General features: G+C 48.7%; 1 pseudogene; it reads left to right on the forward strand.

Annotated features, from left to right (window-relative positions):
• Window positions 1–3,684: 3,684 nt before the first annotated feature.
• On the forward strand, window positions 3,685–21,063 carry LOC149332827 (uncharacterized; annotated as a pseudogene).
• The last annotated feature ends 1,616 nt before the right edge of the window (window positions 21,064–22,679 follow it).

Here is a 22,679-nt window from a genome sequence, read left to right on the forward strand (position 1 = left end):
CGCCGCGTGTGAGAGCGTTGCGTAGCCGTTTGGCTAAGTGTGGAAAATGTAATGAAATCGCGCATAGTATTTTGCTGTGAATAAGGTAGATACCGCACCGCTGCGGTGGCTCAGTGGTTACGGCTCTCGGCTCTGGCCCAAAAGACGCGGGTTCGATCCCGGCCGCGGCGGCCGAATTTCGATGGAGGCGAAATTCTAGAGGCCCGTGTGCTGTGCGATGTCAGTGCACGTTAAAGAACCCCAGGTGGTCGAAATTTCCGGAGCCCTTCACTACGGCGTCTCTCATAGCCTCAGTCGCTTTGGGACGTTAAACCCCAATAAACCAAACCAAACCTAATTAAATCGAATTAACGTCCGGCTCCCGCCTTTTTTTTTTTTTAATTCTCCCCGTACGGTGGGCGGAGTCGACCAACGCGTGAAGTGCCTTTAAGCCAGCTCCGTGGAGGCTTTGCCTTCGCTTTATTTTGTTTTTTAGGTTTCCATGAATAAATAGTTTCATTCGCAGATAATATAGCCGCAAAATAAGCGCGCAGAAATAGAAATACGCGCGGACTATTTGCTACTACGGACTACTACCTATTACTCCGCCGATGGCAGAGCGGCAAGCCGCCACGGGACTGGGTGAAAGGCACTCCACGCGTTGGTCGACTCCGCCCACCGTACGGGGGAAAATTAAAAAAAAAAAAAGGTGGGAGCCGGACGTTAATTCGATTTAATTAGGGAAATCGGCCACAAAGGGCAATAAATCGCAGTTTCTAAGAATGCTCGGAACGTGTAGATTGAGTTCCCGCGGCAAAAAGACAAGTTCAGATTCCTCTTCAGTGCACCTCACCAACTTAGCCCGCTTCCGATCTCTTAACGTTACACCTATCATTTTTCTTTTCATAGCTCGGTGCGCTCTCCTGAACTTAAGATGACCCCTCTTTGTTAGCCTCCACGTTTCTGGCCCATAGGTGAGTACTGGTAAGATACAGCTGTTGTATACTCTTCTCTTGAGGGATATTGGCAAACTGCCATTCATGATCTGAGAGAACCTGCCATATGTGCTCCACCCCATTCTTGTTCTTCTAGTTATTTCCCTCTCATGATTCGGATCTGCGGTCACTACCTGCCCTAAGTAGACATATTCTCTTACTACTTCCAGCACTTCGCTACCATTGGTCATGCTTTGCAGTTCATGTCCTGAGTGATGAGTGATAAACCTGTGTGGTTCCGCATAAACTCCCTGGATGACGATGCTACTTTCCATGCGTAGTCGGGCCGGCGCGGCTCCTCAGGCGGCGGCGGCTGCGAACTCTGACGTCACGCACTGCGCACCTGCTGCTCCTCTCTGGTTTCGCGCATACGCACTATCGGCCTCCCAGGCTCGCGGCGAAATGCTCGACTGGGTAGCGTAGTGTAGCTCTCGCTACAAAACGTTAGAGGGCATTGCGGAAACTGCATTGGAGTGATGCGAAAGCATTGACGCCTGCTCGGCACTCATCGCCTCTCTTTGCACGTAACTGAGTATCTTTGCTAATAAATGTCCTTTTATAACGCACTCACAATTGTCCTTTTAATTCATTCTGAATTATTTAAGGTGCAAAGACAGGACGAAGGTAGAAAAACACGTCCTGTCCTGTTCCGTTCGTCCTGTCTTTGCACCTTAAGTAATTCAGAATGAACCAAAACCAACTAGCACAGCAACAAGTTCTCTTAATGTCCATTTATTTGGCTTACCGATGACATATCAATCACCTATCGATCACGTATCAGTCACTTATCGTTTACTTATCAGTTACTCATCGATCGCTTATCAGTTACTCATCGATCACTTATCTATTACTTATTATCACTTATCAATCACTTATCGGTCACTCATCGGTCACTTATCGATCATCTATCGATCGCGTATCGATATCTCATCGATTACGCAATGATTTGACTGCGGGAATCTGTGCAATCCGTCCAATTCCACCGCGCTTCATCCAAATTTCGCGTCGCGCCATGGCTCCGCCCAACTTTAAGCTCACGTGGGCCAATCACGTGGTATGTCACATGGTACCGCACTTCCGGCGATTCAAATTTCACGCCACTCCCGGCCATACCACGCCCAGTTTTGGTCACTTTTGGCTCTGATTAATTAACTAATGATCCGATCGGCACCAAAATTTTTGCGCTGCATCCTTACATCCTCATCCTTCGATTATAACCAGTTTTGAGACGACATCTCTTTACAGTTTCCCACAATCGCTGCGGACACGGTTTTGATGACAGAAAAAGCCGCCTACATAGCCTAATAATGCTTTGGCATTAATAATAATAATAATAATAATAATAATAATAATAATAATAATAATAATAATAATAATAATAATAATAATAATAATAATAATATTAATAATAATAATAATAACGTTTTTTTCCATCGTACATATGAGATTGGAAGGCAGCGGGAAAAAAGCTGCTCGCAGGCATCTTGATATCATGCAAGGGACGACACAGGTGCTATCAGGGTCTGAAGAGCTCCCAAAATATATATCGTTGGCACTATATATAAGGAGATTTTTTTTAAAAACGAACCAAATCTACTTTGACAGGAAACGCGGACGTTGTTTGTCCGCAGCAGCGCAATGCACGCTCTTACGTGATGAGCTTTAAAATGCTAGTTATAAAGCCCTTTAATTTTGATAGTCCTTCAAAGAAGAGATATATGCACAAACTTACAAATGCAGCTGAACTTCACTTAAACTCGGTGGCTGGATTTGGCCCATTTCGACAAAAACAAACAAACAAACAAACAAACAAACAAACAAACAAACGTATTTCTGTATCGTTGAGTCCATCATACTAGAAGGGGCGGTCGTCTGATAACGGCACCTGGATGGCGTTTCATTTCCTCGGGATCGGAGTAACGCTCTGGCAGTCTGCAGCAGCAAGCGGCTGTTTAATGCAAAAGAAAAGAAATACACGTTGCAGACGCCTTATCAGAGCGGCGGAATAAATCTGGAAGTGCGCTAGCGTGTCGACTCATCATGTGGCTGCTTCTCATACTAAGAACAAACGGGGCAGAGCCTCGGTCGGCCTCAAATAAAGATGGCTCACAACTGGAGAGTGCATGGAAGGCCCCAGGCTGTGAGCTGCAGGATACAGAAGCGTTTTGAGGAAAAGAAAAAGTAATAATAGGTTACTGCCTGACAGATTGGACGGCAGAACTATACGGAACCTGTTAACTATAGGAGATTGATTACGGGACAAAAGCTTTATTTGGGAATTCAGACATATTGCATGTTATGTTTCGGGTTCGCACTGACAAAAAAAAAATCCGATGCCTCCAAACGAGCATCCCCTGGCGCGCGAAATGCATGCACCACTCTCAGACCACTAGGTGACGCAGCGATGCATCTGAGCCATTAAGCCTGAGGACATCATCATCATCATCTGAGCCAGTGGCTGCGCGTGTCGGGCGCCTTTGTCTTCGTTTGTGCGCATCAAAGAGTGTTTCTCCTGGACATCAGAGTGAGTTGTCAGTGCACATCCAACATTAGTGCCAGACGAAGCAGAAGAGCAGCAGCCGCTCGCGACGGATCTGCCTCGTGCGCCCCAGACGGCCGAGCCAGCAAGATTCCGACACAGGGCCAGCCGAGGGCCGGAGGACTCTGAGTGAAGCAGGCCTTGACAGCAGCGACAGCGGCGTTGCAGGGGATGCCCCACTCGCACTTGCCCCTGGAACGACAACTCAAGCAGGACATGAAGGCAGCGGAGAAGGGCCGTGCAGCGGGACCGACGCCGTCCAAGGCTGCCCTGTCGCGACGTGGATCCTTCGCAGCCAAGTAAGCGCGTCCCCACGGCCTGTTCTCGTTCCTTGTAGGTGTCCTGTATGGCGTCACTGTGGCAGCCATATTGGTGATTATGTTACGCGCTCATCTGATCCGCTTGTTGCCATCCGCTCCGAGACGCGCACTGCATTGACAGACAAGCTAGTTTTGTCCCTATATTAGTGGATGCTGTGGCCTGTTTGCCTCGACTCGAGCTTCTAGATCTGTCGTTGATCTTACTGGCCATTCATTAATAAAGAAAGGACAGGGAGAGGAAACAAAGGGGAGAGCGATAGTAAGGAAGGATAAGGGCAGACACTAGAGCTCTGCAGCTGGCAATTTCGGTACACCAATGGTGTCCGAAGCCGAATGTTCTTGCCCGCCTTGCTATCCGCACACGCTGTGACGACTTTCCGCCTATTGCATGTATTCAAGTGCTGCGCTTGATATGACGTGCTTGCAGGGATGCAGGGACTGCGTCCAAGACTGCGCAGCCGACGACGGCGACCGCAGCGGCCATAGCTGCGGCGGCGGCGGCTACGGCAGCGGCGACGGCCGCTCGCGGCCCGGCCCCTGCCGCCCTGGGAACACCCACTCGGGCCAAGGCGGAGGCGGCTGCTGCGGCGGGCAAACCGCACCCTGCCGCAGGTGTGAACGCTCTTTCTACTCACGTGCAGTCTCGGTCAAAAGGCCACAGCGTCCAGCTGCAGCGAAATGAATGTTGCTAGAATACCCCGCGTAGCGGATCATTCAAGTCAAGCAGGAAGCTCCTCGACCGAAAAAAGAAGCCTTCTGCAAGCATTTCAAGGTCATTCAGTCGTTTATGGTGCCGTAATGACTCTGTTATGCGGCTGAAGCGAAAAGCCGCTGGCCTTAAGAATTCTGACCAAGACTGGTCAAATGTTTAGGGGAATCCCTTAAGGTGGAGTAGATTTTTTGTAATAAGGAAGAAAATACTCACTGACATCCACCCATGCGCAGTCGTACAGCTGCAAAGGAAAGCTATACAGCTGTCTCAGAAACTTTGTAGTCTAAGAAAAATTCGTCCTGGTCCGGGGTTCGAACCCGGGACCACCGCTTCACCGGAGCAGTCGATCTACCATTTGAGCTAATCGGGACGGCAAGCTTATGGTAGGGCGAGAGCGAATCGATCAACAACTCGAAGCGGGAACAGTGTTGGTTAAATGTTTAGGGGAATCCCACAGGTGGAGTAGATTTTTTTTAATAACGAAGACTGTGCGTGTGATGCGAACGCATGGTTGCGTTCGAGGAAGGCAATAATCGAGGACAAAATGCTTCTTGGAGTTCACTCTGTTTTCCGGACGATTTACTTGCTCTGCAATATTCGAGGCTTTCTCTACGAAAGCTAAATTCGCATTTTACGGGAACAGTGCAGGCAAACTGCTGAAGGTGGCAGCGGTCTAGCTCGATAAAATGATATTTTGTTTGACAAGAAAACTGTAAAGAGGCGTTGAGACATCGTTCATGCGTTATCTTCAAATGATGCGAGAAAAAAATGTGCATTTTTCTTCCTTTGGCTGCGGAAGAAAAGGAAGCGCTTACGTTCATAGTCCTCATAAATTCCCTGTGTCTGGGCAGCGGGCGCAGTGCCAGCGGTGGCGGCGGGTCCCCAGGAGGCCGCCAAGGCGGGAGTGGCAGCCGCCAAGCCTGCGGCCGAAGGAGCGGACGCCTTCATCTACGAAGAGTACGGCTTCCCGTCGGCGTGAGTACGCGCACAGCGTTCGCGCGCGTCGTACGGAAGCGACAATGGTTGTCTGCGCTGCCTGTGTTTCCTCACAGCCCCTGATGTCGGGGCCATGGAAGGGACGGTGCTTTTAAGAAAAAAAAAATATGGCTTGAGAGGGTTCCTTAAAAAATGTTAACAGCCAGTGCATGGAAAAAAAGCAGTGTGCATTTAAGCACATTGATAACATTAAGAATCCAAAAAACGTTTCCACGAGTGGCGCTTGGAAAGCAGGCAGTAAGAGTTAAAGGGTCAGTCTACTCACCGATATGAGTGTATAAATAATGGCATATTCTGGTAGTTGGCACCCTATAACATTAATAACGAGGGGTCTGCGCCCGGTTTAGGCAGGAATTTATATTTTATTTCGGCGTTAAAAGTCGCGTAAAAAAGCATGGTGGCGACCCCAAACGTTCATTTTGTTCAAGAAAGTGGTAGTCTTTTTTTGTAGAAGCATAGGTGAATATACTACGTACCATTTGTATGCCCCAATGTCAGAGAAACGCACGTTTTGTTCTAGTAAACTGTAGAAGGCGTACCGCTCGCTTTTTCTGTAAATCACATGAATATTTATAGTTATACGTACGCAAAACGCAGGCACATTCCCACTTTTAGTTCAGCGTATGCTAGCAGAGACGCAAAAATAAACTCAGCCTATAGTGGCGCCATCTGGTCGTCAGGACGGGAACCATTGCTGTAAACAAACCGACTCTCCACTTAAGCCTAGGAGCGGCAGAATCGTCACTCTAATTATTAAAATAAAGCAAATTCATCTCTTATATGTTTTCTTCTAGGCGAGATGAGACGAAGCGAAAGACAGGCGCCCCATTTATGGCCAGTGAACGCACTGAAAAAGGCAGCAACAACGCGAATTCAGTCCGAAGCGAGAGGTCCGGCTTCGACGGGCGCCGCCATGTTTGTCGCCGCGCGGCGGAAATCCAGATGGTTGCCAGATGAGACTACCATCTCATACAGATGTGTTCCCACATTAATTAATTCTATTTTAAAATGTTCTACCGCACTCCTTGGCACCACAGCTGGCTAAAGGGTAATTTGAGTAAAGAGCTATCGGTTGCCGCAAAGAAAATATGGTCGATAAAATTCAGTAGACTGACCCTTTAAAGTGCAATTGAAGCGGTTTTAAAATTTGCCGAGTTTAAGGTTGCGAATGTGCGAAATGTGCTGGTAAAGCCTGCGAAATCGTTTTGCTCTAGCATTCGAAATGGGGGCGTAATCACCGAATAAAGTCGTCTTCGGCGCTCAGCTTCTCTGAACTGCACAGCGACGGGCAGAGGCCCCGATAATGACGTCACGTATGACGGCACTACGTTTCCAGCAAAGAAACGGTTATTCCATGGACGAAAACCGACGCAATCGAAGGTGAAGCTCACGATGCATTGTTTGGCGCCATCTGACGACACACAGCAGCATGCAGGCGTAAGCAGCGGAGATCTAAAATTTCGGCAACAATGACGTCACTGTCGAGTTTCCCCGCACTCCTCCAACGTAGTGAGAAGAAGCCTAAACATCGTCGCGGTTTTGTTCGATGATTATGACACCATTTTAAATGCTAGTGCAAAAATACTTTTCATGCTTTACCTAGATGCTTGATAGATTCGAGTTCTTGAGTAACCTCGAATTCTCAAAAAACCATTTCAGCTTCCCTTTAATGAAGCCGTATATTTAATGACGAAGTGGACCTGGTTACCTCGCCCGCGTTCTGCTCTGTTGCGACTTCAGGGCCGAGCCGATTCCAGCGGCCAACCCGCTGCTTATTTTCTCGGTCCTGATCGCCTACTTCCTCTTCGTGTCGGCCTGCTTCCTCATCATCAAGTACGCCTACCACGGCTACGGTGAGCGGGTCGGATTGGTTCATTAAACTGCCGTTTTTGAACACTTAGCACTTTCAATTACACCGTACTACAGCACTCGCAACGTGAGAGCGTGAGCAGAAATACTCGGTCTCGATTAGCATTCGGCAGATGCACACTTAGGGCATGCGCAATCTTGACATGCAGAACTGCGTTTGTACTTTATGCTAAACCTGTGTGCGGCATTCGTGTACTGTGTGCGCATTGGTGAAATGGCGTAGGGGACATCTCCCGCTGTGTATGGGATGTCAGTGACGCTTACACAGCTGAAATGGTCGCGTTTGCGCTGCTGCAGACGTGAACGCGCCTGACGTTCACACGGTGACCAGCAAGGACCTGCTCGCGCCGATCCAGTTCGATCCGAAGGGTAAGTCTTTCCTCGCCGTCTGTAGAGAGAGAGAGAGAGAAAGGAAACACAGCGCGTAGCCACTGGCACCAAACTGACGTAACCGCTGAGCCGTACTTCCGAAGCCCCACGCAGAACACATTCCTCAGTTAGCCTTAGTCACTGCCTGGAAGAGCATCTCCCACCAAACTGACGTAACCGCTGAGCCGTACTTCGGAAGCGACACGCACAACTCATTCCTCAGTTAGCCTTAGTGACTGCCTGGATGAGCATCTCCAGGGGCCTCTGGCTGTGCACACTTTCACTGAAGCTCTCTTTGTGCGTTGTCCGCTTCCTGGGCTTGCCTGATAGCCGCGCGCCGTGCTGTCTTTAACATAAGAGTAGCGCAAAACCACGACGACGGACAAAAGGTACGAGAATGTTATGTTATGGATGCTATGGATCAATACCGACTTTCCAAAATTTCCACCCTGGTGAATTATTTTTCTACTTCTTCGGGCATCTTTCTACATGTCTTCAAAAACCAGTGTGTGACCGTATCCTTGATTGCCGCTACAATTTGCAGAGCACGGCCTGTTGCTTTCTGCATCTGCTCCGGCAGCGCCTCTGTTGGTGTATGTTCTCTTCGCTTTTGTCCGTCGTCCTGGTTTTGCGCTACTCTTATGTTATGAATCAATACCGACTTGCCCAAATTTCCGCCCTGTTGAATCCGTGCTGCTCTTCAGCGCAGATGAATTTTAATGTTTCCCATTTGGTTACGACTTGAATCAATGCCATTTCTACTCGCAACCTGGCGTTTTGCGACGCACTGAACGTTCCACATCCATTGGTAGCAGCAGCTTTCCGTTTGCTGGCCGAGAAAATGTTGCGCCTTTTTTTCGGGGACTCCTGTCTCTTCATGAACGGGGACATTGCTTGTTTTCTACGGCTCTGCAGCCAAGGCTAGGCAAGACAGGGAGGACCTTTTGGCTTTTGAAAGCTGGAGGGACGAATCGCAAGGGCCATTTCGGGAAGTCTCGAGGAAGCCAACACGTTCACACGAAAGAATGCACTCCTCTCTCGCGTTCAACAATCAAACGGTCCTGCCACATCTAGTTGTAGGATCGGGCAGCTAGGAAGAGAAGGCATGGCAGGTCGGGGCGAACGACGTTATTGTACATCAGCCGGCCAAAGGATTGTGCTCCCTCCTCTTGTTGGCTGACCGGACTGCCTGGAGTGGTAACATAGCACGGTGGTTACAAAGGCCCGTGTCCTTCCTTCCCTTTCCTGCTTAGTCTTGGCTGCACAGCCAGAGAAAGTCGACCGCGAGTGTAAAGGGCCCCAGAGTAAAGCTGAAATTTGGGGGAGTTGGTAAGTATTCATCTTAGGAGGAACAACGCAACAAAGGCGGGACACACGGAAGATATGCGCTGACTAGCAACTGGCAACTGATTTTATTGAAAGACGGAACGTGGAATATATGCGGGAAAAAAACGACAAAAATACAGTCAAATGAAACTATTTTGTTGATAGGGGCGCACTTGAATTTTTTTGCAACGAAATTTTGTGTCAGGAACCAGACCTTCTTCAAACATTTTTTCGCGTTCCCTTTCACGCAACAGTCTATTAACAAAGAAATGGACTACCTTGCCTCCCATGTGACATAATTTCATTTGACTGGATTTTTGTCCTTTTTTTCCTGCATACATTCCACCTTCTGTCTTTCAATAAAATCAGTTGCTAGTCAGCGCTTGTCTTCTGTGTGTCCCGCCTTTGTTGCGCTGTTCCCCTTAACTCTTTCGCTACCGCGCCATAGGCGATCGTGCGCATATGATCGATTTAAATCGCCCGCGCAAAAAAGCTAATTTTGGAGCGTTTTGGACGTGCTCCGCCATCTAGTTAGCGAGCTCGACAACTGCTCTTTCGATTGCAGCCTTGGTTTCAGTGTTTTGACATGAGCGGGCGCCGTGAAAAATAAAACTTTGAAAGGCCGCAGCACCGTCAGCCGGAGAAAATGGCGTCCGCGTCGCCGAGCGCTCCTCGGAAGCAAAAGCTGACACCGAGCACGTCGGCCGGTTTCGGTTTCGTTTTTTGCGACGAAAGCAGTGGTTATTAGTCGGGCAACAATGTACAAACGTTGGATTTCGGTTTCGGCAGCGAGACTTCGCCTCGGGAGCCTGGAACGTCAGCGCGTACTTGCATGTAAGTTCTGTTTTCGTTCGCTGTGTGTTTTCTGCGGTGGATACGGTTTGTAATTGATGACAGTGGCTTATTTTTGTGCTTCAGGGTTTTGACAACGTATGGCGAAGACAGTTTGCCAAATGCTCAAGGTCGCGTCGCGTTTTTCAACCAAGACGACAGCTAGGTGTCCATATTGGCACATCGCTGCGGAGCGGCGCTCGGAGATTCGCTCGACGTCTCGACTTTTTTTTGATGCTCTTCACGGCGGAAAAGATGAAGATCGTGTGCGGAAACACTAATAAGTATGCATGGATGAAGATTTTCAGCAAATTCGACGTGACGGCTCATGAGAAGACGTGAATCTGTTGGAGATTCTGATGTTCATTAGAATCATCATATACATTGGAATCGTTGACCTGCCACGACTGTATCGCTACTGAAATACCAGAATAATCTATTCTTGCCCTCTGCCATCAAACATCATTTCTCAAAATTGGTTTTTCGCTTTTTTGTTTTTGTTTTTTTGCACGTAACGGACCCGGATGATTCAGTGGCGGCAGCTTCTATTGGCAACACTTGAAAAGTGTCCTGGCTTTTGAACCACATCGATAAAACTTATTTCATCGATCCTGATGTTTTAGAGCTTGCCTAAAATGCCAAATTTTATCAGCTGGCTTTCAGGGAGCAGCTCATTCAAGAAATCTTCGAGTATGATGAGGGAAAAGAAGTCCACGCCCCCAATCCTCTCATAGAATCCATTCAACACCAACCGAAAAGAATGAAAAAAAGAAGAAACTACAAGCTCGGCTATCAGAGAACAAGGGAGGAACAAAGATAAAACCTTATGTGAAGCACTTGTCAGTCTACCTCTACTTCACATCTTCACCTCTGATTGCTCTTCACAGTGGCACCACAGTCATGACCCCTGACTTGACAAGCCATGGAAAGTGCAGTAAATTTTTCTCATAGCTGAAACTGTGGATAATGAAAGCTATAAACATGTGCAACAGTTTGTATATTCCAGTTTTCCTCTAATCAAGTTCGGGTTTAGTGCAGCCGGTAATTTTTGTTTTTGCTATTTCCTTTTTTTGTGTTTTTAGCAAATTTCACAAATAAATGTTCATTTACTTTTGCACACAAAACTCTGGTGTTTGTTTCATTCAGAAGTGTAACTAATAAGCTTCAATTTCATGCATTGCAATATGTGTTGGGTGTATTAGTTCTTGAGAAAAAAAAATTTCTTTCAGTACGCTCCAAATCGTGCATTTTTCCGCGGTAGCGAAAGAGTTAAGGTGAATGACCCAAGAGTTGTGCCGAAAATTTTTCTGTACGACATATTTGCATATACGGGACTTCTTTGTCTAAAACTGGTTTGTCATTGTCTCTAGAAAGAACTTATTTTGAAGAACACTCATGTAGATGCTATGCAACTGCTAAACATAAATACCCCCGAAAGCAGATCTGACAGCCGTCGCCGTGGCTCAGAGGAAGAGCACCGGACGCGTAATTCAGGGGTCGTGGATTCGGTCCCGACGGCGTCATGTGGTTGTTTTTTCTTCTGCTTTTCTAATCAATTATCTTTAAGCGATAACATATTCTGTAATATTCTCCATTGATCAGCAGCACGAAATTGATGAGCAGTACGAAATTGATCTCCATTGATCAGCAGCACTAGAGTTGCCCCATAAATGCAGGCCTGATTGAGAAGGCTATGCTAGAGATATCGGGGAAAGTACCGATCCAGATCTAAAGGGGAATCTAAATTAATAAAAATCAGAGCCAACCTTTCGTTTCAGCTCGAATATTTACGTGCGACCACCGAGTGAAGTGCGCCGTTCTCGTACAGGGCGTTTATTTCAGTTTTCGCAATTGTCTTCTGTTCCAGATCTCGAGGAGAGCGCAGCACCAGCGGATTCTCGGCGCTTGGCGAGCGGTCGTAAGTTGCTCGCTTCACGCCTTGACGCGTTGCTGTTCGTCGCTCACGTAGAAGGCGACAGTGGTGATGAATTTAAATGGCGCATCGCTGGCCAAGGAGCGCCATGGCACAAGATGCTTGGGTATAAGACCCACTTCCCGAGCATTTCGCCCCAGATAAGACGAACACCAGGTCAAGGGAAAACTTGTACACATCGTAAAACCGGTGGGTGCCCGGTGGCACTGGGGATTGAACCCCGCACCTCCTGCGTATGCGAGGTGGATGCATGATTAGCAGTACCGTTTGCTGGATTAGTTGGTGTGACATTGTGTTCAGGAAAGTTAAAACAGCGCTAAATTCTACACAAACCACACAGAAAGACGGAAAAGGGCTAACGGGAGAGACATGGGAGAAGCCTTTGCCCGGCAGTGGGCGTGGTTAAGCTGTTGATGTTGGGGAGGATAAGTCACTGTTAAGCCTAACCATAATTCCGCATGTCTGTCAAGTATTGGTGAAAGCGCTGGCTGCCAGATATGTATAGATTTAGTGCTGTTTTTACTTTCGGTTTTGTGGGGTTTAACGTCCCAAAGCGACTAAGGCTATGAGAGACGCTACTTTTACTTTCCTGAACACAATGCATGCTTAGGCCGCTGCTGCGGTTAAGGCCTGAGTATAGACAATTTGAATGGGAAGGCTACAGCTTGCATTACTACTGTAGTCGAGTCAATTATCTCTGTTTCATCACGTTGCCTTCGACAAAAAAGAAAACCACGCTTAACCCATGTAGTTGGCCCTTCAATGCAAAAACTGGGACAGTTTCTGGTCATCGCCCCTTGCAGGGTCATAAAAATATCGCATAGTACTGGGGAAACGGTGTTTTCCGCATGTCTGTCAAGTATTGGTGAGGATAAACCTCTGTTAAGCCTAAACTTAATTCCGCACGTCTGTTAAGTATTGGTGAAAACGCTTTCTGCCAGAGATGTAGGAAGCCTGTTAGAAGATAAACCGCCGTTAAGCCTAACCATAACGGCGGTGCATCTTAAAATTTCCGCAGTCGTACTCGTGCAGCGACAGGTGACGAAAGTTTTGCATTTTCTGAGTGAATTATTCTATGCGCCCGAGTATGTTTTATCGCTGTTAGAAATTCAGAAATTTCAATTCCCTCATCCCAGTCATGGAGCAGTAAATTTACCAGCGTTTGCAATCTGCGATGCAGGGACCACTAGCAACGCCGCACTTGATGCTCCTGGCCTTCGCACGTTGTTCTCGATGCCTGTGCATTTTGGGACTAAAGAAGGCAAAAATCATGCCACGTAGGATTGGCATGAAATCAGTGCTTAGTTAACTGAAATGTCAATGGAATACATGGGTTGAGAAAGTAGAGCAGTAGGCTTCACTGCGTGAAAACTTAATGGGAGTGACGCAGGCATGAAGACTGTTTTATCGAGCTGGCATATTACTGTCCTCGTGTTGGGCATGCACGCGCGCACGTTTTTAAGCATGAAATGCTTTTAGCTCCCGTTGTCGGCAGTGTGGTGACGTCACGCCAAAACCGAGAGCCAACATCCGGGCACTGAATTCCACTCATCCGGGCACTGAAAAGAGAGCATCCGGGCACCGTACGAGATTTAACGAGACTCTCTGAGAGGGCCGCTTAGAGCAAGAGGGGAGCTCCAGGGCGAGAAGGGCTTTGGGCAGAAAAACTGCTTCCGCGCCGTCCCCAAGGATGGCGCGGCGGTCCCACAAACACGCATGTAAAAGACCGGCCGCTGGGCCTTCAGCTCATGTCGTTTCCCCCTTTGTCAGGCAGATGTCTACACGCTCGCGGAGTATTCGAACGCGCTGCATATACATATGCATATACACGCATGTAAAAGACCGGCCGCTGGGCCTTCAGCTCATGTCGTTTCCCCCTTTGTCAGGCAGATGTCTACACGCTCGCGGAGTATTCGAACGCGCTGCATATACATTCTTGTCAGGCCTGCGTCTCGTCGTGTCCGCGTACGCTTCTGCATCGTCCTGCATTTCAATGCCGCCACCTTCACAGCTGCTTAAGCCGAGCAATGGAGCCTGACAGAAACCGGATACAGCTGACGAGGCAGGGCGGAAGAGATTCCCCAGACACTCACAGGAAACGATTGCGTCCACAGTGACCAGTACACATTATGTGTGGTGTGCTGTGGCGGGGTGTGTTGAACACTAGACCCATTTAAAGGTTTTGGCTAGTACCATCTACAATCAATGTGTTATGACCGTAAGCATTCCATGCTTACTCTACTCTCGGTTACGGGAGAGGCAGAGATTTTTAAACATCGAACCTAATGACTCCTATCAGATGATAGTTGAACATGTTTTGGGTGCCTTTAGGCGCTGCTGATCCCATTTTAAGTTTACTCACGCATTAGCCACTAACAATTCCATCAGTTTTTTAGACTTGTCATTAACCTTATCTGGAGTAGGACATGTGTGCTTGATGTACGGCCGTACGGGGCCCCGCAACCGGGAGGAAAATTGGGTGCTTGAAGCCTCAGACTAGTTTTCCTTGCCTGGCTCCAGTTTTGCACAGCACAGTCGATACACAATTAGTCGCTCAAACCATGATTTTGCTACAATTAGTCGCGCTGTTTTTGTTCAGAGCGGTGGCTTTCTCTTTTCGTGCAGGAGCCGGGAAAAAAGCCAAGAAGTCGGCCCGAAGCAAACGTAAGCAAACCGGCACGTTCTGTTATCTTTAACGTCACTAATTGTTTAATATTTGGCATGAACAAATACAGAAATACATACATACGAAGCCTATTTACGCGCTTGCCCACGGGGCTCTTCGTTTTCGCACTGAACACCCCTACATTTAAGGCCTCAAGTTCAAGCTGGTTCAGACTGGCGACGCTTCCTTAAATTGTGCACTCGGTGTGCTGGCCTGGGGACAGCAGATGGTTCGTAGCAAGCGCAGTCGCGCTGCGCAGTCACCAGGCAGGACACAGCGCTTCGTTGTGTCAGTTCTCTGTATGTGTGTGTCCCGTACTCCTTAAGCTAGATTCAATGCGTCATGAGCACGTCTGTGTGCGTTTCGTCCGGTGCTTAGGGCTGCTTTAGCTTCGCGGTGTACGAATGCGGTGTCCGGCATGGAATGACAGTGCTGGACGAAGCAGCAAATGCAGGTCGTATTGGGAGACATTCCAGCGGCTAAAAAGACAGGAACGAAGGGCGTTCGTCCTGTCTCGTCTACCTTCGTCCCTGTCTTTTTTGCCGCTGGAATGTCTCACAATAGTACTAGCAACCAACTAGCCCAACTTTCTGCGCTGAATGCAGGTCGTTTTCCACGGAGGTGTTATTTACAATGCTGTATTCATCCTAGGCTGAGCTTGGCCATCCCCGCATGGCGCAGCGACTCTAGGGGAAGATCTCTTGTCTAGTTAACAGCCGTCACGTGCTGCTCTAAGGAACGGAGGCAGCCTAAAATCAGTGAGGAGATAACTAGGCGTAGGTAAAAACCAGATGTATGCGCTAAAAAACAAACAGGGCAATGTCATCAGCAATATGGATAAGATAGTTGAATTAGCCGAAGAGTTCTACAAAAATCTATACAGTAGCGAATCTAATCATCAAGTTACTGAGGGAGGCAGTCGAGCACAGCAATGGGACATCCTGCCAGTAACGAAGGAGGAAGTAAAGAAAGCCTTAGGAGCAATGCAAAGAGGGAAAGCAGCTGGTGAGGATCAGGTAACAGCAGATTTGTTGAAGGACGGAGGAGAGATTGTGCTACAAAACTAGCCACCCTGTATACGCAATGCCTTGTGACCTCGAGAATACCTGAAGCTTGGAAGAACGCTAACATTATCTTAATTCATAAGAAAGGAGACGTCAAGAACTTGAAGAATTACAGACCAATCAGCTTATTGTCCGTTGCCTACAAGGTATTTACTAAGGTAATCGCTAATAGTCAGGACAACCTTGGACTTTAGTCAACCAAATGATCAGGCAGGCTTTCGTAAAGGATACTCGACAATAGATCACATTCACACTATCAATCAGGTGATAGAGAAATGCGCAGAATATAACCAACCCCTATATATAGCCTTCATTGATTACGAGAAAGCATTTGACTCAGTGGAAACCTCAGCTGTCATGCAGGCATTGCGGAATCAGGGTGTAGAAGAGTGCTATGTGAAAATATTGGAAGATATTTATAACGATTGCACAGCTACTATAGTTCTCCATAAAGTCAGCAATAAAATTCCAATACGGCAAGGTGTCAGGCAGGGAGACACGATCTCGCCAATGCTCTTCACTGCCTGCTTACAGGAGGTATTCCGGGGACTGGAATGGGAACAGTTGGGGATAAGAGATAATGGAGAATACCTGAGTAATTTGCGATTCGCTGATGACATTGCCTTGCTAAGCCACTCAGGACAAGAACTGCAAAGCATGATCAATCAGTTGGACAGGCAGAGCAGAACGGTGGGGCTAAGAATTAACATGCAGAAAACCAAAGTAATGTTCAACAGCCTAGCAAGGGAACAGCAGTTCGCCATTGGTAGCGAGGTGCTGGAAGTAGTAAGAGAATATGTCTACTTAGGGCAGGTAGTGACCGCAGATCCGGATCATGAGAGGGAAATAACTAGAAGAATAAGAATGGGGTGGAGCGCATATGGCAGGTTCTCTCAGATCATGAATGGTAGCTTACCAATATCCCTGAAGAGAAAAGTATACAACAGCTGTATCCTACCGGTACTCACCTATGGGGCAGAAACGTGGAGGCTAACAAAGAGGGTTCAGCTTAAGCTAAGAACAACGCAGCGAGCTATGGAAAGGAAAATGATAGGTGTAACGTTAAGAGATCGAAAGCGGGCGGAGTGGGTGAGGGAACAAACGCGGGTTAATGACATCTTAGTTGAAATCAAGAGGAAGAAATGGGCTTGGGCAGGGCATGTGATGCGAAGGCAGGATAACCGCTGGTCCTTAAGGGTAACGGAGTGGATTCCAAGAGAAAGCAAACGTAGCAGGGGACGAAAGAAAGTTAGGTGGGCGGATGAGATTAAGAAGTTTGCGGGGATACAGTGGTGGCAACTGACAAAGGACAGGGTTAATTGGAGAGACATGGGAGAGGCCTTTGCCCTGCAGTGGGTGTAGTCAGGCTGATGATGATGATGATGATGACGTGCTGCTTGCAGGCGGCCGTCGCCGCTCGACCCATTCGGCCTGGGAGGAAGAACGGGTGACACAGATGGCCGAGGTGGACTACGTGCCCGAGGTGTTCGCCCAGAGCGCAGCGAAGGAGCCAGGAGGGGCCAAGAGCGCGGTGCGCCGCGACGGCGTCAACGGCACCGACGGTGAGGAGGAAACGGCTGTCCGAAGTAGCGATGAATTCAAGAGGGAAGACTGCGGTTTAACGTCCCAAAGCAACTCAGGCCATGAGGGACACCGTAGTGAAGGGCTCCGGAAATTTTGACCCCAGCTGGTCGAAATTTTCGGAGCCCTTCACTACGGCGTCCCTCATAGCCTGAGTCGCTTTGGGACACCCCAATAAACAAGTAAACCAGAAGTCAAAACCTTCTGATTCACCATCCGTCATTTATTTTCTGTGTCCGCGCTGTGTGCGGTGCTTAACGGCTTCGGTGGATGCACGGGGTGCTTGCGAGAACAACCACGTGGACACCATGGGTCCATTCTGTTTAAAGCAAATCTTTCGATTGGCTTTGAGGAGATTATTTCTGATTGGTCGCTATAAGGGTCCCTAGAATGCGGCGCAAACGGATTTAAGGAGGCGTTTTGGCGTCCAATGGGGGACGCCGAAGGGGAGATTCTGAGAGGTCACTCGGCTTTTGTGGGAGGAGAGAGCGGACAGGGTCCCCCACTCGTCACCCTCTGGGCCTCCAGCCATGCCCAAAATTGAATTGAATAGAGCGGACAGGGTCAAGGTTCGCGCCGGCCAAGTTCGAAGAACGAGGAGCCGCGACGAGTAGCGTGTTAGGATGACAGAGTTTCGAGGAAGCGAGCTCTGGCCTAACGCTCGTGATCGTTCTGGATGATAGCGACTGCCGTGCTGCTTGGCGTATAAAATATTTAAATATTTAGGGGAATCCCCCAAGGTGGAGTAGATTCGTAATAAGGGAGTAATTACTCATTGACATCCACCCGAGCGCAGCCATACGGCTACAAACGAAAAACTATAGAGGTTTCTCAGAAACTTCGCAGCTAAAGAAAAATTCGTCCTGGTCCGAGGTTCGAACCCGGGACCACTGCTTCGCCGGAGCAGTCGCTCTACCTATTGAGCTAACCGGGACGGCAAGCTTATGGTAGGGCGAGAGCGAATCGATCAATAACTCGAAGTGGGAACAGTGTTGGGCAGATGTTTAGGGGAATCCCCAATAGCTGTACATGTGTATAAAGCTGTACAGCTTTCCTTTGTAGCCGTATGGCTGCGCTTGGGTGGATGTCAATGAGTAATTTCTCCCTTATTACATATCTACTCCACCTTGGGGGATTCCCCCAAATATTTGACCAACACTGTTCCCACTTCGAGTTATTGATCAATTCGCTCTCGCCCTACCATAAGCTTGCCGTCCCGGTTAGCTCAATAGGTAGAGCGACTGCTCCGGCGAAGCAGTGGTCCCGGGTTCGAACCTCGGACCAGGACGAATTTTTCTTTAACTGCGAAGTTTCTGAGAAAGCTGTGTAGCTTTCCATTGTAGCCGTATGGCTGCGCTTGGGTGGATGTCAGTGAGTAATTACTCCCTTATTAAATATTGTAAATAATGGGTAAATAGACCGAGCTGTGCATTGTGCAAGGACGAACGTCTACGCCTCCCTCCTGCGACCTGTCTCTCCTAAACGGACCGGCGTCCCAACGAGGACCGGCGTTACGAAGCAACATCAACACAATGGCACCGCATTGAAAGTGAATTAACTCAGGGTATGAGGAAGGCCGTGTAGCAGGGCACCGAATTATTTCGATCACCTGATCTTTAATGCGCACTGATATCGCGCAGTATGCGGGCCTCTTGCATTTCGCCTCCATAAAAATGCGACCGCCGCAGGTGGGATCGAACCCACGAATTTCATCTACTGTGTGATGTGAGTGCACGTCAAGAACCCCCAGGTGGTCGAAATTATCCCAAGCCCTCCACTGCGGCGCCCCTCCTAGCCTGAGTCGCTTTGGGACATCAAGCCTATAAAAACAAACAATGTGCCATAATCCTATTAGCTCACCCACTGAAACCTTCATTCAATGTTAACCGCTCCCTAGGAACCCCTTCCCCCTCTTACATCTATGGTCTACGGCCAGTGACTGCACGACTAACTAAACGTGGGCTTAAAAAGGCAAGATGCTACTCGCCCGCGCAGTCACACCAGATGAAGGAACCGAGGAGGTTCTGAAACGTGTTTTCAGTTTTATTGCGAAAGCAATACTACTTGCACTTTCCAGGGTGACCACCATCGTGCCGCGGCGGTGACCACCATTGACCTTCATTTGACCTTGATTGCATTAGTTGGATTACATTGGATTACATTAGATAGGACTGGATTGGATTAGATTAGATTACAGTAGATTACATTGGATTGGATTCGATTGCATTGAATTGGATTGGATAGGAGTGGATTGGATTAGATTAGATTACATGACATTAGAGTAGATTACATTGGATTGGATTCGATTGCATTGGATTGGATTGGATAGGAGTGAATTGGATTGGATTGCGTTGGATTGGAATGGATTGGATTGGATTGTATAACCGATGCATCACCACAAGTTTAACCACAAGCACCACCACCAGCTACACTACCAGCTGTACCATAGCGTAGGTACGGATATTGCTTTCGCAATTACCGGGCTTAACCAAGCTAAGCCACAGCGAATTTATTGGTTGGCGTTCGTTTCAAACTTCAGTTCCTTTTCTCAATGTTTTCTTCGAATCCAAACCTGTACACAATTTTCGACAGGTAAGAAGGGGATGAAGAAGCGGCACAACGATGTGAAGGAACATCTTAAGATGGCGAAGGTAAAAAGGCGCGGGTTACTGATGGGGTGAAAGGGAAAGGACTGATCAAAAAAAGTGATCGCATTTAAAATTGGACCAATCTGTAAAGAAGTGGACAGATAAAATGCAGCAAGACACTTGAAACGCCGCTCGCAAGTGCCGTAGAAATGTGTTACCACCGAACGTCTACAGAAGCTCATGTATTCTCCTGAAGGTATCTTTTTACCGATCGTTGCATTAAAGAGACGCTTAGGAGAAATTAAAATTGTCTTCTGCCATGTAACGACTAAGAGGCGCCTGCCTGTAGCTACTGTAAGCTTAAAAAGAGATACAGGCGTCGCCACCACGGGCCGATTTTGCAACAAAAATGATTGCGTCTGCAGTTGTTTCAGCGCGGATACCAGTGGCTAGGTTGCGCCTCCTTCTACTTCAAGACGGCCAAGTCCATTTCGGTGTAGACGTCCAGAGTTTGAATCGAGCTGCCAGAAATATTTTAAATGAAGCGAATGCGTCCTTTGCTGCATGGCCAGCTGTAAAATCGATTTTGAAGCGAAAAAGCTTCACTAGGCTTGTCAACACCGAGTCTGGCGTGCGCCGTGATCAATTTTAGCCACAGCTGCGCATGCGCGAAACCGAGCGACGTCACGCGTACCGCAGGTGGCCGCTGATGCCGCAGCCGTAGTCGCCGCCGCGCGCTGACTCCGTCGTCTGAGCGTCGCCGCTTCTCCTCGCCACCGTTTTACCCTTCGCCGCCGCCGTCCCAAGAGGAGAAGGTTCCTTTGCAAGGCGTTGCGAGAATGCCTGAGCGGCGGCGGCGGCCATAGAAGAGGCGGCCATCCTCGCCACCGTTTGACCTTTCGCCGCAGCCGTGCGCAGTGCACGTTTGAAATGCGGGGTATATAAGGCACGCTTGCCCATAGAACAGGCGCAGACAGTCGCCATGGAAGGAGAAGAAGAAGCAACAGTCGGACGGCGCAGGAACACCGCTCCAGAAGTGGTAGCTTGGGAGTTGGCGGAAAAGCAGCGAGAGCTTTTCGATTATTCAGGCTTAACCTTAGCTAAGCCACAGCCATTTTTTTTTGCTAAGAAAGACTGGCCCGACTTGCAATCAGCGTGCCATTTATGGATGGCTAATTTTTGACATAAGCGCGAAATTTGCCAAGGTTTTTAACGGATGTTTCTTTTTCTCTCTGTCTCTCCCGATCTGCAGGCACCTCCGACGACGACTCGCCGGCGGCCGAAAAGCTTGAATAAGAGCGGTTGAGCGCGGTTCGCACCGGTTCTCTTGTAGTGCTCGCTGCTTGGTTTGCCCTCTCTTACGGGGTCCACCACCTTCGCAGCTTATATTTTACGTAACTTTGACCCCGCTTCATTTTCGCGCTGAGTAATAAAGGGAAAGCCGCTCGTATAACGAAGAGGCCGCGCCTGTAGGACATCTACGTGACACCTTCCAGCAGGCTTTCTTGCGCGCGTGTTAGGCGCCTCACAACTGCATGTTTTTCTTGCCCCCAGTTTATGTATGGGCGGTATGAAGAGTTTGCAGATGTAGCTAGCCACTCGTAAGCATCATATGACGGACAACCTATTCTTTGGGGTGCATGGACGCCCTGCAGTGCACCAGTCCTTGCTTCAACAGCTTTGCTGTCAACAGACGTGAATTCTTCGAACAGTCAGTTACCATACGTAACAGATAATCCGTACTGCAAATCAAAACACACCACCGACCTGATAACTGCGCGTGAGCTATATGAGCACTTGTCAAAGCTTAGGAGTCACCAAGCTATTTTATTGCGAAAGCAATACTACTCCCAAGAACGGCCTTTCGCGTAGCGGTGGCCACTTGGCACGTTTGAACTTTAGAATGACCCCTGACGTCATACCATGCCTAGTGACGTCACAGCGTGACGTCATACTAGGAGCGAGAGACTGGCTACTATTCTAGTTCACTATACTGGCTACCAAGTCGGCTCGTCGGGTAACGGCGGCCGCTTGCCACGGCGCGCCGCGCTCCTCCCGCTAGAGGCGCTAGTGACGTTATGGCATGACGTCATACCAGGAGCGAGAGACGGGCTACCAACTCGGCTCGTCGGGTAACGACGGCCGCTTGCCATGGTACTAGCAGGAATTAGTACGCTTTGTCAACTCCATGAGCGTAGATGATCACAGAACTCCAGTAGAGGAACTGTACCTCGTAGGTGCTGCACGCGGCGAGTTTGCAGTCGCTCTGAACACTTATGTGGCCAATGTAACATGCTTCACGGCACAGCTGCCACCACCTATGCCTCGCTCCCCGGTTAAGTCGACGGACGGCCATCTTGCCCGCGCAGAAGCGAGGCGTCACGCAAAAAAGCGGCCAATAGCTGCAATTCGGTCGCAAGCCGAACCCCCCCCCCCCCCCCCCCCCCCGGTTGCCGGTACCAGTGCGCTCGGGCGTCCGCATGCTTGCGGATCAGCACAAAAATACAGACGATCGTACGACGTCCTTAAAACCGCAAAAATGGCTGAATTGTTCTGGACAGAACTGTCATGATGAATGGAAGGTGCTGTCTGGCTAAAATCTTACTTATAGCCCTGTCTGCAGGTGAGCTTTCTAGAGTCAGTGTAAAATTTTATTCTAGTGACTGGAGTTCCCATCTGCAAGTTGCCGCCGGTGGAGCCCGCTAGGACTAAATAGGTCGCTCCCAAATAACTCGTTGTGTCATGGTGAAGCCTCCACTTGCCACAGTCGGCAGATGTGGAGACCGAAAGGAATCCGCCTCTCAACTTTTGAGAGGAGAGACAAATGCCAGTGTAAAAGAGAAGAAGAGAGCGCTACAGGTAGGTGCCATGTCTTAAGACTAAGAAGAAGAAGGCAACGGGTTGCGTGCAGC

This window comes from Amblyomma mixtum, chromosome 8, assembly GCF_055824585.1.
Source record: "Amblyomma mixtum isolate Tamu chromosome 8, ASM5582458v1, whole genome shotgun sequence".
Taxonomy (NCBI): Eukaryota; Metazoa; Arthropoda; class Arachnida; order Ixodida; family Ixodidae; genus Amblyomma; species Amblyomma mixtum.